Source organism: Mixophyes fleayi, chromosome 2 (assembly GCF_038048845.1).
Source record: "Mixophyes fleayi isolate aMixFle1 chromosome 2, aMixFle1.hap1, whole genome shotgun sequence".
NCBI lineage: Eukaryota > Metazoa > Chordata > Amphibia > Anura > Limnodynastidae > Mixophyes > Mixophyes fleayi.
The window spans coordinates 83,278,284-83,291,436 of record NC_134403.1 but is presented as its reverse complement, the minus strand read 5'-3'; the positions used below and the strand labels follow the sequence as shown (position 1 = coordinate 83,291,436).

At 44.9% G+C, this 13,153-nt stretch overlaps 1 protein-coding gene across 1 annotated transcript in view; it reads right to left on the bottom strand.

Moving 5' to 3' along the window:
- Nucleotides 1–13,153, bottom strand: part of STAT6 (signal transducer and activator of transcription 6) — a 331,337-nt gene that overhangs the window by 269,104 nt on the left and 49,080 nt on the right. The window lies entirely within an intron of this gene.

Sequence of the window (13,153 nt, the reverse complement as noted above, 5' to 3'; positions counted from 1 at the left end):
TACACAGCTAATGCAGGGAAGCAGGGGTATGAACAGATTACAGGCAGCATGAACCAGAGGAGCAAGGCAGGAGGAAGAATCCACAGGTAACACAGGATATGACATCAGAATAGGACAACAATAACCAGCCATGTGTGCTGGGGGAAACAGGTTTAAATGGACCACACCCAGGTGCATGGAATGATTAGTGAACAGGAAGGTTAACCCCTAATGCACACAAAAAAGCACAATAGCAGCACCTCTGGTGAGTGGAGGTACTGCCAATACAATACAATTGTCACGGGCACTAGGAGTCTTTACCCAGGGATCACCAGGTGATGGACTTACCAGAGCAGTATAGATGGTAATATGGTACTCTGGTAGCGGGGTGATCACGGAACAGGAGACAGCAGATGGTAGAGAATGCTCGTGGAAAGTCTATGACTAGCAGCACTGGTAATATATAGGTAGTAGTACACGAGGAACTGAATGGACAAAGGAAACGTTAGGGTAGTCAGTGGTCTGCGGTAGCAAGTTGTACCACTGCTATAGTGAGGAGGAATGTCCAGAAGCAACGAGGAGGTGATGGAAGTCAGCAGTCTGCGTTTAGCAAGTTGTACCGCTGTCTAGGTGAGGGAACGGAATCCAGGTGAAGGTATCCGGGAAGTCAGTGGTCTGCGTTAGCAAGTTGTACCACTGCTATATGGAAGGATACTGAAACATGAATCAGTGGTCTGCCTCTAGCAAGTTGTACCACTGAAATATATATGTGAGGAGGAGCACGGGGAGATAAATGTAATGCAGAGTATACACAGGCAAACTGAACTTGATCCCACGATGATATGCACAAAGTAGTAATAACAGAGCAGCACTGCACAAATATACAAAGTCTCAGGAACTATCCAGACTAAAAGGTAACACAGTCAAATGATGGCAATAGTCTCAGTGGATAGGCAACTTCAGAGAAGAACAACTCAGTCCAGCAAGGTATGCAGTACACGAGCACAGTCAATGATAAGTATGCATACCGTGGTTCAGAAGAGCAGGCTGTCAGAAGGGAGTGCAGAGATACCTGAGCGGCAGGAGGCCGGCAGGATGCGAAGTCCCAGGGAAATGGAAGCGGTATCCAAGTAGGTGCAGCGCACAGGTAGGTAGACCAGCAACGATGGAACAATACTCAGGAAGCCGTAGTATATAGGACTGGTCACCGGGAGATCACTGAAGAGTAGAAGCGATATCCAAGCAGAGGACAGCAGCGGAGTGTTGATTCCAATGCAGACAGGCAAGTTGACACAGGCAGGAACACTGTAGAAGCACGGAGAGCGGATCAGCTGGCTGCAGACACGAGTAGAACTGAAGGGTAGCGGCAAGCAGGACACTGCAGGTACACGGAGGTAGCGGATAGGAATCAGCAGGTGCAGTCACGATGAAACACGGGAGAGTTGAGATGAGCTGGAACTGTTGAGCACGGAGGCAGCGGATAGGAATCAGCTGGTGCAGTCTCGATGAAACACAGGAGAGTTTGAAGTGAGTTGATAACTGTAGTGCACGGAGGCAGCGGATAGGAATCAGCTAATACAGTCACGATGAAACACAGGAGAGTTTGAAGTGAGTTGATAACTGTAGTGCACGGAGGCAGCGGATAGGAATCAGCTAATACAGTCACGATGAAACACAGGAGAGTTTGAAGTGAGTTGATAACTGTAGTGCACGGAGGCAGCGGATAGGAATCAGCTAATACAGTCACGATGAAACACAGGAGGGTTGAAGTGAGTTGATAACTGTAGTGCACGGAGGCAGCGGATAGGAATCAGCTAATACAGTCACGATGAAACACAGGAGAGTTTGAAGTGAGTTGATAACTGTAGTGCACGGAGGCAGCGGATAGGAATCAGCTAATACAGTCACGATGAAACACAGGAGAGTTTGAAGTGAGTTGATAACTGTAGTGCACGGAGGCAGCGGATAGGAATCAGCTAATACAGTCACGATGAAACACAGGAGAGTTTGAAGTGAGTTGATAACTGTAGTGCACGGAGGCAGCGGATAGGAATCAGCTAATACAGTCACGATGAAACACATGAGAGTTGAAGTAGTCTGGAAACCACAGGAGAGTTGAAGTAGTCTGGAAACCACAGGAGTCAGCTGAGCTGAATACACGAGGAAACACCTTCAGAGGCTCATGGGGAATGAGACTCCAAGATCAGGCAACGAGGATAGACAACAGGTGCTTTAAATAGGGAGTGTTGCCTGATCACCCAATTAACTAAAAGGAACAGGTACTGAAGGTTTGAAAGGGCTGCGCATACGCAGACCCTCAGAATGGTGGACGGCCACGGTTCCTAAACACACGGGAAGAAGCACTCACAGTCTGGTGAGTGACAACAATAATAGGACAAAAAGGCAGGAGCTGCCATGCAAAGCACCATGTAATGTATAAGCTTGCAGGCAGATCCTGACACATACAGTATTAAATTTCTTGCATGGCGGAAGGTCTGTCACGAAATCCATGGAGATGTGCATCCAATGTTTGGAAGGAATTGGAAGCGACACCAGGGGACCAATTGGAGACTGACGAGGAGTTTTATCTTGTGCACAGATTTGACAGGCTGCCACAAATTGTTTAACATCTGCTCTAAGAGTAGTGTCACAGTTCTGTAGATAGCATTCTCTGATCTGCCCAATTTGGCACTATTCCTAGTAAGGCGCGGAGTCTAACGAAATGACAGTGCTCATAAGTTTGGTCTTAGCTGCGTCCGCCCGCAGGTCGCAGCCCCTACTAGGAGTATCAGGCAAGATCTTTTAGGGGAATGAGTAGAATGACACTAACAGGTAATGGCAGAAGAGATGGAGCACAAGCTCTGTACACAATAAAGAGGCTAGGAGTGGTGGAGCGTAAGCTCTTGTAGACAACTACTACAGTGGACTGGTGGAGCGTAAGCTCTGTAGACAAGCAGTACAGCAGGATGGTGTAGAATAAGCTCTGTAGACAAGCAGTACAGCAGAGTGGTGGAGTGTAAGCTCTGTGGACAAGCAGTACAGCGGAATGGTGGAGCATAAGCTCTTGTAGACAATTAGTACAGCTGAGTGGCGGAGCGTAAGCTCTGTAGACAAGCAATACAACAGAATAGTGTAGTGTGAGCTCTGTAGACAAGTTAGTACAGTGGAGTGGTGGAGCATAAGCTCTGTAGACAAGCAATACCGTGGAGAGATGAAGTGTGAGCTCTTGTAGACCACGGTACAGCGGGATGAGATGGAGCGTAAGTTCTTGCAACCAACAGTACAGCGGGGTGAGATGGAGCGTAAGCTCTTGTAGCCAGGGGTACAGCGGAATGAGATGGAGTGTGAGCTTTGAAGACCAATGGAACATGCAGGGAGTGAAGACGGCACGTCTGATACCAGGCAGGTAACACGATCAACAGGAACTGAGGTGTATGGGGAAGTGCTTTTTAAAGTTTGGAGCCAGGATTGGTTGTCCAATAGGACGCATGCAGAGGACATAGAAGATTGAGTCCGCTCATGCGCAGACCCGAAAACATCACACCAATGGCCGGAGCATGGAGGTCAGCGGGAGGCAGGCAAGTGTGTCGGGCCACGGTTATAGAAATCGAAGGACTGCCGTGTGACAAGTAGGCCACCAATAGTTATGAGAAACTATTTCAAATACTTTGGCCATACCAGCGTGACCCATAAACCGGGAACGATGATAGCAGTGCAGAAGTTTTTTGCGCTGGTTAGGAGGTACAAAGCTTTTCCCCGGAGCAAGCGTCGGTGGAGGAGATTCTGATGAAGCTTGTAAAAATTTTGATTCCAAGATGGAATGATTTGTGATATCAGACAGTTCTGGTTCACATGAGAAAGCTCTGGACAATGCATCTGCCTTCTTAATCTTTTATCCTGGCCAAAATGTAACATGCAAGTTAAAATGTGAAAAGAAGAGAGACCAACAAGCCTGTCTGGGATTCATGCATTGAGGTGTCTGAAGGTAAAGTATATTTTAGTAGTCAGTAAAAACTAGAGATGGGCGGGTCCGGTTCTCCGAGAACCGAACCCACCCGAACTTTGGGTATCCGAGTACCGAGCTGAGCAGCTCGGTACTCTCCCGCCCATTCCGAATCCAAATCGAGGCCGAACGTCATTGTGACGTCGTCGGATCTCGGGACTCGGTTCTCGCGATACTTCAACTTTATAAATACACGCCTCCACAGCAATCCATCGCCATTTGACAGAGGGAGAGAGCAGGGTGTAGTCATAGGCTAATTAGAGCAGGGACAGAGAATACCATATTGTTCTTGCAATTGCTCTAACCAAAATCGCTAGTGCAGAGAGGAGGATAGAGGTTTATTATTTTTTCTTCATATTTGGCACTCCCCAGCGCTTTTGGGGTGTCCCCCATAATTGTGCAATAATATTTTCTGGCTGTCAAAAGTCATATCTGTCAGCATTATCTACTAAATAATTTGTAGCACACCTCAGTGTTTTTGGGGTGTCCTCCCTAATTGTGCATTAATATTTCTGGCTGTCAAAAGTCATATCTGTCAGCAGTATCTACTCAATAATTTTTAGCACTCCTCAGTGTTTTTGGGGTGTCCTCCCTAATTGTGCATTAATATTTCTGGCTGTCAAAAGTCATATCTGTCAGCAGTATCTACTCAATAATTTGTAGCACTCCTCAGTGTTTTTGGGGTGTCCTCCCTAATTGTGCATTAATATTTCTGGCTGTCAAAAGTCATATCTGTCAGCAGTATCTACTCAATAATTTTTAGCACTCCTCAGTGTTTTTGGGGTGTCCTCCCTAATTGTGCATTAATATTTCTGGCTGTCAAAAGTCATATCTGTCAGCAGTATCTACTCAATAATTTGTAGCACTCCTCAGTGTTTTTGGGGTGTCCTCCCTAATTGTGCATTAATATTTCTGGCTGTCAAAAGTCATATCTGTCAGCAGTATCTACTCAATAATTTTTAGCACTCCTCAGTGTTTTTGGGGTGTCCTCCCTAATTGTGCATTAATATTTCTGGCTGTCAAAAGTCATATCTGTCAGCAGTATCTACTCAATAATTTGTAGCACTCCTCAGTGTTTTTGGGGTGTCCTCCCTAATTGTGCATTAATATTTCTGGCTGTCAAAAGTCATATCTGTCAGCAGTATCTACTCAATAATTTTTAGCACTCCTCAGTGTTTTTGGGGTGTCCTCCCTAATTGTGCATTAATATTTCTGGCTGTCAAAAGTCATATCTGTCAGCAGTATCTACTCAATAATTTGTAGCACTCCTCAGTGTTTTTGGGGTGTCCTCCCTAATTGTGCATTAATATTTCTGGCTGTCAAAAGTCATATCTGTCAGCAGTATCTACTCAATAATTTTTAGCACTCCTCAGTGTTTTTGGGGTGTCCTCCCTAATTGTGCATTAATATTTCTGGCTGTCAAAAGTCATATCTGTCAGCAGTATCTACTCAATAATTTGTAGCACTCCTCAGTGTTTTTGGGGTGTCCTCCCTAATTGTGCATTAATATTTCTGGCTGTCAAAAGTCATATCTGTCAGCAGTATCTACTCAATAATTTGTAGCACTCCTCAGTGTTTTTGGGGTGTCCTCCCTAATTGTGCATTAATATTTCTGGCTGTCAAAAGTCATATCTGTCAGCAGTATCTACTCAATAATTTGTAGCACTCCTCAGTGTTTTTGGGGTGTCCTCCCTAATTGTGCATTAATATTTCTGGCTGTCAAAAGTCATATCTGTCAGCAGTATCTACTCAATAATTTGTAGCACTCCTCAGTGTTTTTTTGGTGTCCTCCCTAATTGTGCATTAATATTTCTGGCTGTCAAAAGTCATATCTGTCAGCAGTATCTACTCAATAATTTTTAGCACTCCTCAGTGGTTTGCGCTCAGAATGGATTCAAAGCAGTCCACATATGATCTAAATGAGCAACCAGGTTCTGTCACCAGTCCTGATGTTAGTGTTCCCAGTACGTCATCTGGCCAAGGCGATTTTAAACAACAGAGTGTTTTCAAATTAGTGCAAAAAACAAAAACCAAAAAAAAATTTACTGTATTGAAGCGAAAAAGAAGTGTAACTGAGCAAAAGTTAAGTGACGATAAAAAAAAAATTGCAAGCATGCCATTCTACACACGCAGTGGCAAAGAGAGAATGAGGCCTTCACCTTTGGCTATTAGTGGCAGATCCCAAAAAGTTACCCAGCCTACAATTGGTGCACAACTACTGTTACGCGTCAAAGCCGAGCTGCAAGATAACAGTGAGGCATTACAGGAGAATATTTGCTCTGATTCACAAATGACAACAATCCCTGTGGAGAGTCCATCCAACAGTGGGATGTCTAATCGTGAGCATTCTGCTGATGTGTGCCTTAATAGCCCGAGTGTAGCCGGTGATACCCAAATTGAGGATGCCACTTTGGAATTAGAAGAGGATGAGGGGGAGATTTGTGTAGGCGACAAGGGCGCTAATGATGATGTTGATGATTATGATGCAGACAGATACCAAATTGCCTTTCTCAATTTCTATTTATATTCTAGATTATATAACGGCTGAATAGTTTTCTATTTTACTCCTAGTGGAGAGAGGATCTGATGCAGACAGATACCAAACTGCCTTTGTCCATTTCAATTTATATTGTACAGTCTATAATGGCTGAATTTTTTAGTATTTTATACAAGTGGAGGGGGGCCTAGAGAGACAGAAACCAAACTGGCTTTCTCCATGTCAATTAATATTGTACAGTCTATAATGGCTGAATTTTTTGGTATTTTATACAAGTGGAGGGGGGCCTTGAGAGACAGAAACCAAACTGGCTTTTTCCATTTCTTTACATATTTAACTATAAGTGTAGGGTGTAATATACATTCAAAGACGATGGCTGCATTGCCAATATGCATAGATGGAGAGGAAGACAATCTGTTTTGTGTGTAGAATAGGCCTACCAACGAAGAATTAAACTGTTTTTTTGGATGATTTATTACCTCAACAATTAGATTACTTGTCTCTAAAACAGTTGGAGCACTAAATTGGGTTAATTTAGGCCCAAAAACATGGATTTTCCAAAAAAATAGCAAAACAAAACCAAACAAAACCAAAACCAAAACCAAAACACGCAATGGCGGTTTTGCAAAACCAAAACCAAAACCAAAACACGACGGTAATCCAGATCCAAAACCGAATCCAAAACCAAAACACGGGGGTCAGTGACCATCTCTAGTAAAAACCATCTCAGTGAACAATGCTCCTTCCAACAGATATCTCCATTCTGTCAAAGCCAACTTCATAGCTAAAAGTTCCTTATCCCCAACTGAATATTTCTTCTCGGCCAGTAGAAATTTACGAGAGATGAAGGCACATGGGTGAAGTTGTTTCTCTGAAGGAAACCTCTGGTATAATACTGCGCCGACTCCAACTGCTGAAGCATCCACTGCAACAAATAATGGTAGCGAAGTATTGGGTTGTATTAAAAGCGGAGCTGTGGAAAAAGCTTTTTTGAAGGCATAGAATGAAGATAATGCTGAAGCTGGCCATGTCTTGGTATCTGCCTCTTTCTTACTGAGGGCAACAATCGGTGCTACAATCGAGGAATAATTCTGGATGAACTGCCTGTAATAGTTGGCGAATCCCAAGAAACGTTGGATGGCTTTTAGGACGGAGGGAATAGGCCAGTTGATAATAGCTTTGACTTTCTCAGGATCCATGCATAATCCTTGTCCCGAGACAATGTAACCCAAAAAGGTAGTTTCCGATGTTTCGAAAACACATTTCTCTAGTTTACAAAAGAGCTGGTTAGCTCTGAGCCTAGACAGCACCTCCACCACATGAGTCCGATGAGACTAAATCCTGCAAAAAAAAGGAAAATATCATCCAAGTAGACGACAACGGAAGAATACAGAAGGTCTCTGAAAATTTTGTTCACAAAACTTTGGAACACTTCTGGGGCATTGCTGAGTCCAAACGGCATAACCAAGTATTCGTAGTGGCCGTCTCTATTAAATGCCATTTTCCACTCATCTCCGTCATGTATCCTGATAAGAGGCGCCCCTCCGGTCCAATTTGGTAAATATCTGTGACCCCATAATTAGGTCGAATAATTCCGTGACCAGAGAATTGGGATACCGATTATTTTTTTTTTAGAATTCTTTATTTTAAATGGTCAAGCAATACAAGGCATACAAGATATGAAATCTGAAAGTTACAGCGTGTACATAAGAAGACATTCACATTGTAATGAAATCCAGGAGGGAAGTCCACAGGGAACTTGAGATGTAAACTGACCAGTTATTTATGTTATTTCTTGCTTTACCTTACATAAAACAGACAATATAAAAATAGTTTTGGGGGGGGGGGTGTGAAAGGCGAGATAAGAGGGGGGAGGGAAGAAGGAAGACCACAGAAGCTAGTCAAGAGTGCGGTCAGAAAGAAGACAATGAAAATGTGTTAGAAGGTCAAGGGCTGGTAGAGCAGGAGCAGGGTCCCACTCGCTACACATGTGCCACCACGAGGAAATTAAGTGTCAGAGGGAAACGCGCTCTCCGCCATTTGCCATGGAGCGCAAACTTGGTTGAAAGCATAACCTGTGTCGTGTAAGTGGTAAGTAATCTCTTCCATTGCTGCCACATGCCAAATCTGTTTTTTAAGGGCTGAAAAAGACGGAGAAGAACTGCGCTTCCAGGTGAGGGCAATAAGAGATTTGGCGGCTGTGAGGATGTGTGCTGTCAATTTTTTAGAGAATTTATCAAGATGCGGGGGAGGGTAACAAAGGAGAAAGATCCAAGGGTCCTTCGAAACGGGAGACTCAAACAAGGTATTGATAAAGCCATGGATTGCATCCCAGAAGGGAGCGATAATTGGACAAGTCCACCAGATATGTATCATAGATCGCCTGTGGCCACAACCCCGCCAGCAGTCAGGCGATGAGGAGGGGAACTTTGCATGAAGTCAGGTGCGGGTATAGTACCAGCGATAGTAAATTTTATAGGATGTTTCTTTTAGTCTGGTCGATATAGAGCTTTTGGCTATCCCAAGTCTCATGTCCTCCCAGGCCTTCTCATCCGGCGGAGGGCTGAGATCTCTCTCCCATTCAACCTCATGGGGGAGCTGAGGGTGAAGAGTGGAATCAAGAAAGATACTATAAAGCTGTGATATCATGCCTTTAGACATGGGGTGGAGTTTGCATAGGTTCTCAAATGGAGTGAGGGGAAGCAGTATAAATTTGGGTGGCAGGGATCGCAAAAAATGGCTGATTTGAAAGAACTTGAAGGGGCTAAGCGTCCGATCTGGGGAGTGAGACTGAAGTTCAGCCAGTGGAAGCCACTGACCTTGTTTCGAGAAGTCTGATGGAAATTTAAGGCCAGCCTGAGTCCAGAAACGGTGTCTCAATCTAGAGAGGCCAGGAGGAAATATGGGATTAAACCAGATGGGGGTTAGGGGAGAGAGGACAGAGAGTGGTTTTAATTTTAAGGAGTAAGAATCCCAAATCTTAATGTCAAATTTAATGGTGGGAAGGAGTTTAGAGGGCAAGGGGCGATGTATGGGGGGTAGACCCCAAAGTGGAGTCAGATCAGGGAGGGTAATATACGCAGCCTCCAGGTCAAGCCATGACATGGAACCGGAGGGGGCATATGATGCAACAATTTGAGAGAAGTGGGAAGTCAGGTAGTAAATCTTAATATCGGGTAGGCCCCTACCACCACCGGGGATAGGTTTCTTCAGGACAGCAACCGAGACCCGTGGAGGCCTATGATTCCAGATAAACCGAGTAAGGGCCTTCTGGATGTTGGATAGGAGGGTAGCATGGACAGAAACTGGTAGGGTTTGGAAGAGGTACAGCCAATTGGGTATGATATTCATATTTACTGCAATGATCCTACCCAGCCATGAGATAATAAGGTGGTTCCAAGAAGCCAAAACAGATTGAGTTTTGGAGAAGAGAGGTGGGAAGTTCTCTTGGTAGAGGAGATCATATTGAGATGTGAGATAGACTCCCAAATATTTTATTTTCCTAGTCTGCCTGTCACTCACCGGACTGTTAGTGCCTCTTGGTTGGGACATGGGTCTCTCTCACTCCTGCCGGCGCCTCTCCTGAGCCGCGGCCGTCCGCCATCTTGACTAAGATTGCGCATGTGCAGAAACCCTGAACTGTTAAAACCTCGCCTCTAGTCTCATTGGTTAATTAATCACCTCTCAGTACTTAAGGCACCTGTTGCCCTATTACCTTAGCCTGTTCTTGGTTCTCATTCCTTGAGACTCTGAGGTGTTTCCTGTTTCTGCTTGTGTTATCCGTTACCTGCCTGCTTCTGGACAAGTCTCCTCTCCACATCGGTAGTAGAACTTACCCGCTGCAGACTACTCTCGCTACCTCCGTTACCTGCCTGCTTCTGGACAAGTCTCCTCTCCACATCGGTAGTAGAACTTACCCGCTGCAGACTACTCTCGCTACCTCTGTTACCTGCCTGCTCCTGGACAAGTCTTCTCTCCACATCGGTAGTAGAACTTACCCGCTGCAGACTACTCTCGCTACCTCCGTTACCTGCCTGCTTCTGGACAAGTCTTCTCTCCACATTGGTAGTAGAACTTACCCGCTGCAGACTACTCTCGCTACCTCCGTTACCTGCCTGCTTCTGGACAAGTCTCCTCTATACATCAGTGGTACAACTTGCCTATTGCAGACCACTCACGTTGCTCCGTTACATGCCTGCACCTGGACAAGTCTTCCCTTCACATCAGTGGTACAACTTGCCTATTGCAGACCACTCATGTTACTCCATTCCACGCCTGCACCTGGACAAGTCTTCCCTTCACATCAGTGGTACAACTTGCCTATTGCAGACCACTCACGTTACTCCGTTCCACGCCTGCACCTGGACAAGTCATCCCTTCACATCAGTGGTACAACTTGCCAATTGCAGACCACTCACGCTATTCTGTTACACACCTGCGCTGGACAAGTCTTCTCTGCATATCCGTGGTGAAACTTACCAGCTGTAGACCATACATGTTTCCTTGTGATATAGCTACTACTCTGTATGGTACCTATTAGCTGGACTAAAGTCTTCAAGTGCCTCTGTATTGTAGCTGCAAGTTGCTGACTTTCCTACTATATTGTTGATTGGTCTTTGCCTAACGTTATCCAGTTATCAAGTACTGGCCTGCTATATGCTACCTGCGTGCTAAGGCACTTGGACTCTTTTCTCATTTTATCCTGTTTACTAAACTGCTGTACCATCACAGTTCCACGGTGCCAAGACTCAGCATTTATACTATTGACATTCCTTTCCTCTATTCTACTGTATGGTTCCACTGATTCACCACACTACCCAGAGGTCCGCACTTCTGGTAGCTACACCTGGTGAATTCTGGGTAAAACTCCTAGTGTCCGTGACAGTAAGAACAGGCCATGACAGAACCAGGATCGGAACCAACAGCTAAGGATATGCTGCAGTACCTGGTTACTCGGGTTAAACAACAAGTTGCTCGTCAGCAACAATTATTTCAATGTTTGCAGTCTCTAGTCTCTCGGGGAGATCCTGTGCAAAATGAATCTTCTACTAATAATCCCCCGGAGTCTTTTTCTTTCCCAGTGCCATCCCAGGTGTCTGTTGCTTCTACTCTACACCTGCCTATTCCCTCAAAATTTGATGGAGATCCAAAAGCCTGTAGGCGCTTTCTCAATCAGTGCTCTATTCATTTTGAGCTCCAACCTCAAAATTTCCCTACTCATCGCTCTAAAGTGGCCTATTTAATCTCTCTGTTTTCTGGACAGGCCCTGGCATGGGCCTCTCCTTTGTGGGAAAGAAATGACCCCCTGCTGGAGGATAGGGCCATGTTCATTTCAACTTTCCGAAGAATTTTGATGAACCTGGTCGTGTTATTTCTGCTGCCTCTAGTATTCTTCGATTACGCCAAGGATCCCGTTCAGTAGCACAGTACGTAATTCAATTTCGCACACTTGCCTCTGAACTCCAATGGAATAGTGAGGCATTGATAGCTGACTTCTGGCAAGACCTTGCTGACAAGATTAAAGACTTGCTGGCTTCCCAAGAGTTACCATCTTCTTTGGATGCGTTGATATCTTTGTGCAACAGAGTGGACATGAGATTCCGAGAAAGAAATTCCGAAAAGGAGTCTTCACCTAAAGTATAGGGTCGCCTGCCTTCTCGATTTAGTCATCCCTCACCTTCAGTGGAACCCATGGAGGTAGGACGTTCTAGATTGACTTCAGAAGAGAGGGAACGACGGTTGAAGAATAAGCTCTGTATTTATTGTGCTGATCCTAATCACTTGCTGAACTCATGCCCTAGAAAGTCGGGAAACGCGAGGCCCTAACCTGTTCTGGAGAGGTAAGGTTGGGGTCACTGGAATCCTCTCCACACCTTTTGAATTCTAAAGTTTGCTCGTTTGCTGTTACTGTTTCCACTTCTACTAAGTATTTTACATCGCAAGCACTTCTGGACTCTGGAGCTGCTGGGAGTTTTATTTCAAGTTCCTTAGTGTGTCAGTGGTCTTTACCTGTGACGCCTTTAAAAACAGCTATTGCTGTTACGGCCATAGATGGTTCACGAATTATCAATGGAACTATTACTCAACGTACCATTCCTGTAAACCTTCAAATCGGGGCTTTTCATCAAGAGCAAATTTCGTTTTTAGTGCTTCCGGTTACTACTAGTCCTATTGTACTTGGCTTTTCGTGGCTTCAACTCCATTCTCCACAGATTGACTGGAATGTTCCGCAAGTTATTTCCTGGGGTTCGGATTGTCATCACAGATGTTTGACTCAAGTGGTTCCAGTGAAAATAAATAAATCATCTATAACACCTTGTCCACCTGGTCTTCCTCACAGTACAACTCCTCTGCTGATGTATTTGATAAAGCCCAGTCAGAACATCTTCTGCCTCATCGGGCTTGGGATTGTCCAATAGATTTACAACCTGGCAAAAATCCTCCTAGGGGTCGTGTTTACCACTTGCGTTACCAGAGACCCAGGCGATGTCTGACTATGTCAAGGAAAATCTCCATCGTGGGTTTATTCGACCGTCCATTTCTCCCGCTGGAGCGGGTTTCTTTTTTGTTAAGAAGAAGGGCTGTGTATAGATTATCGAGGTCTTAATGCCATAACCATCAAAAATCGTTACCCAATTCCGTTAATTACTGAACTTTTTGATCGCATTAAGGGA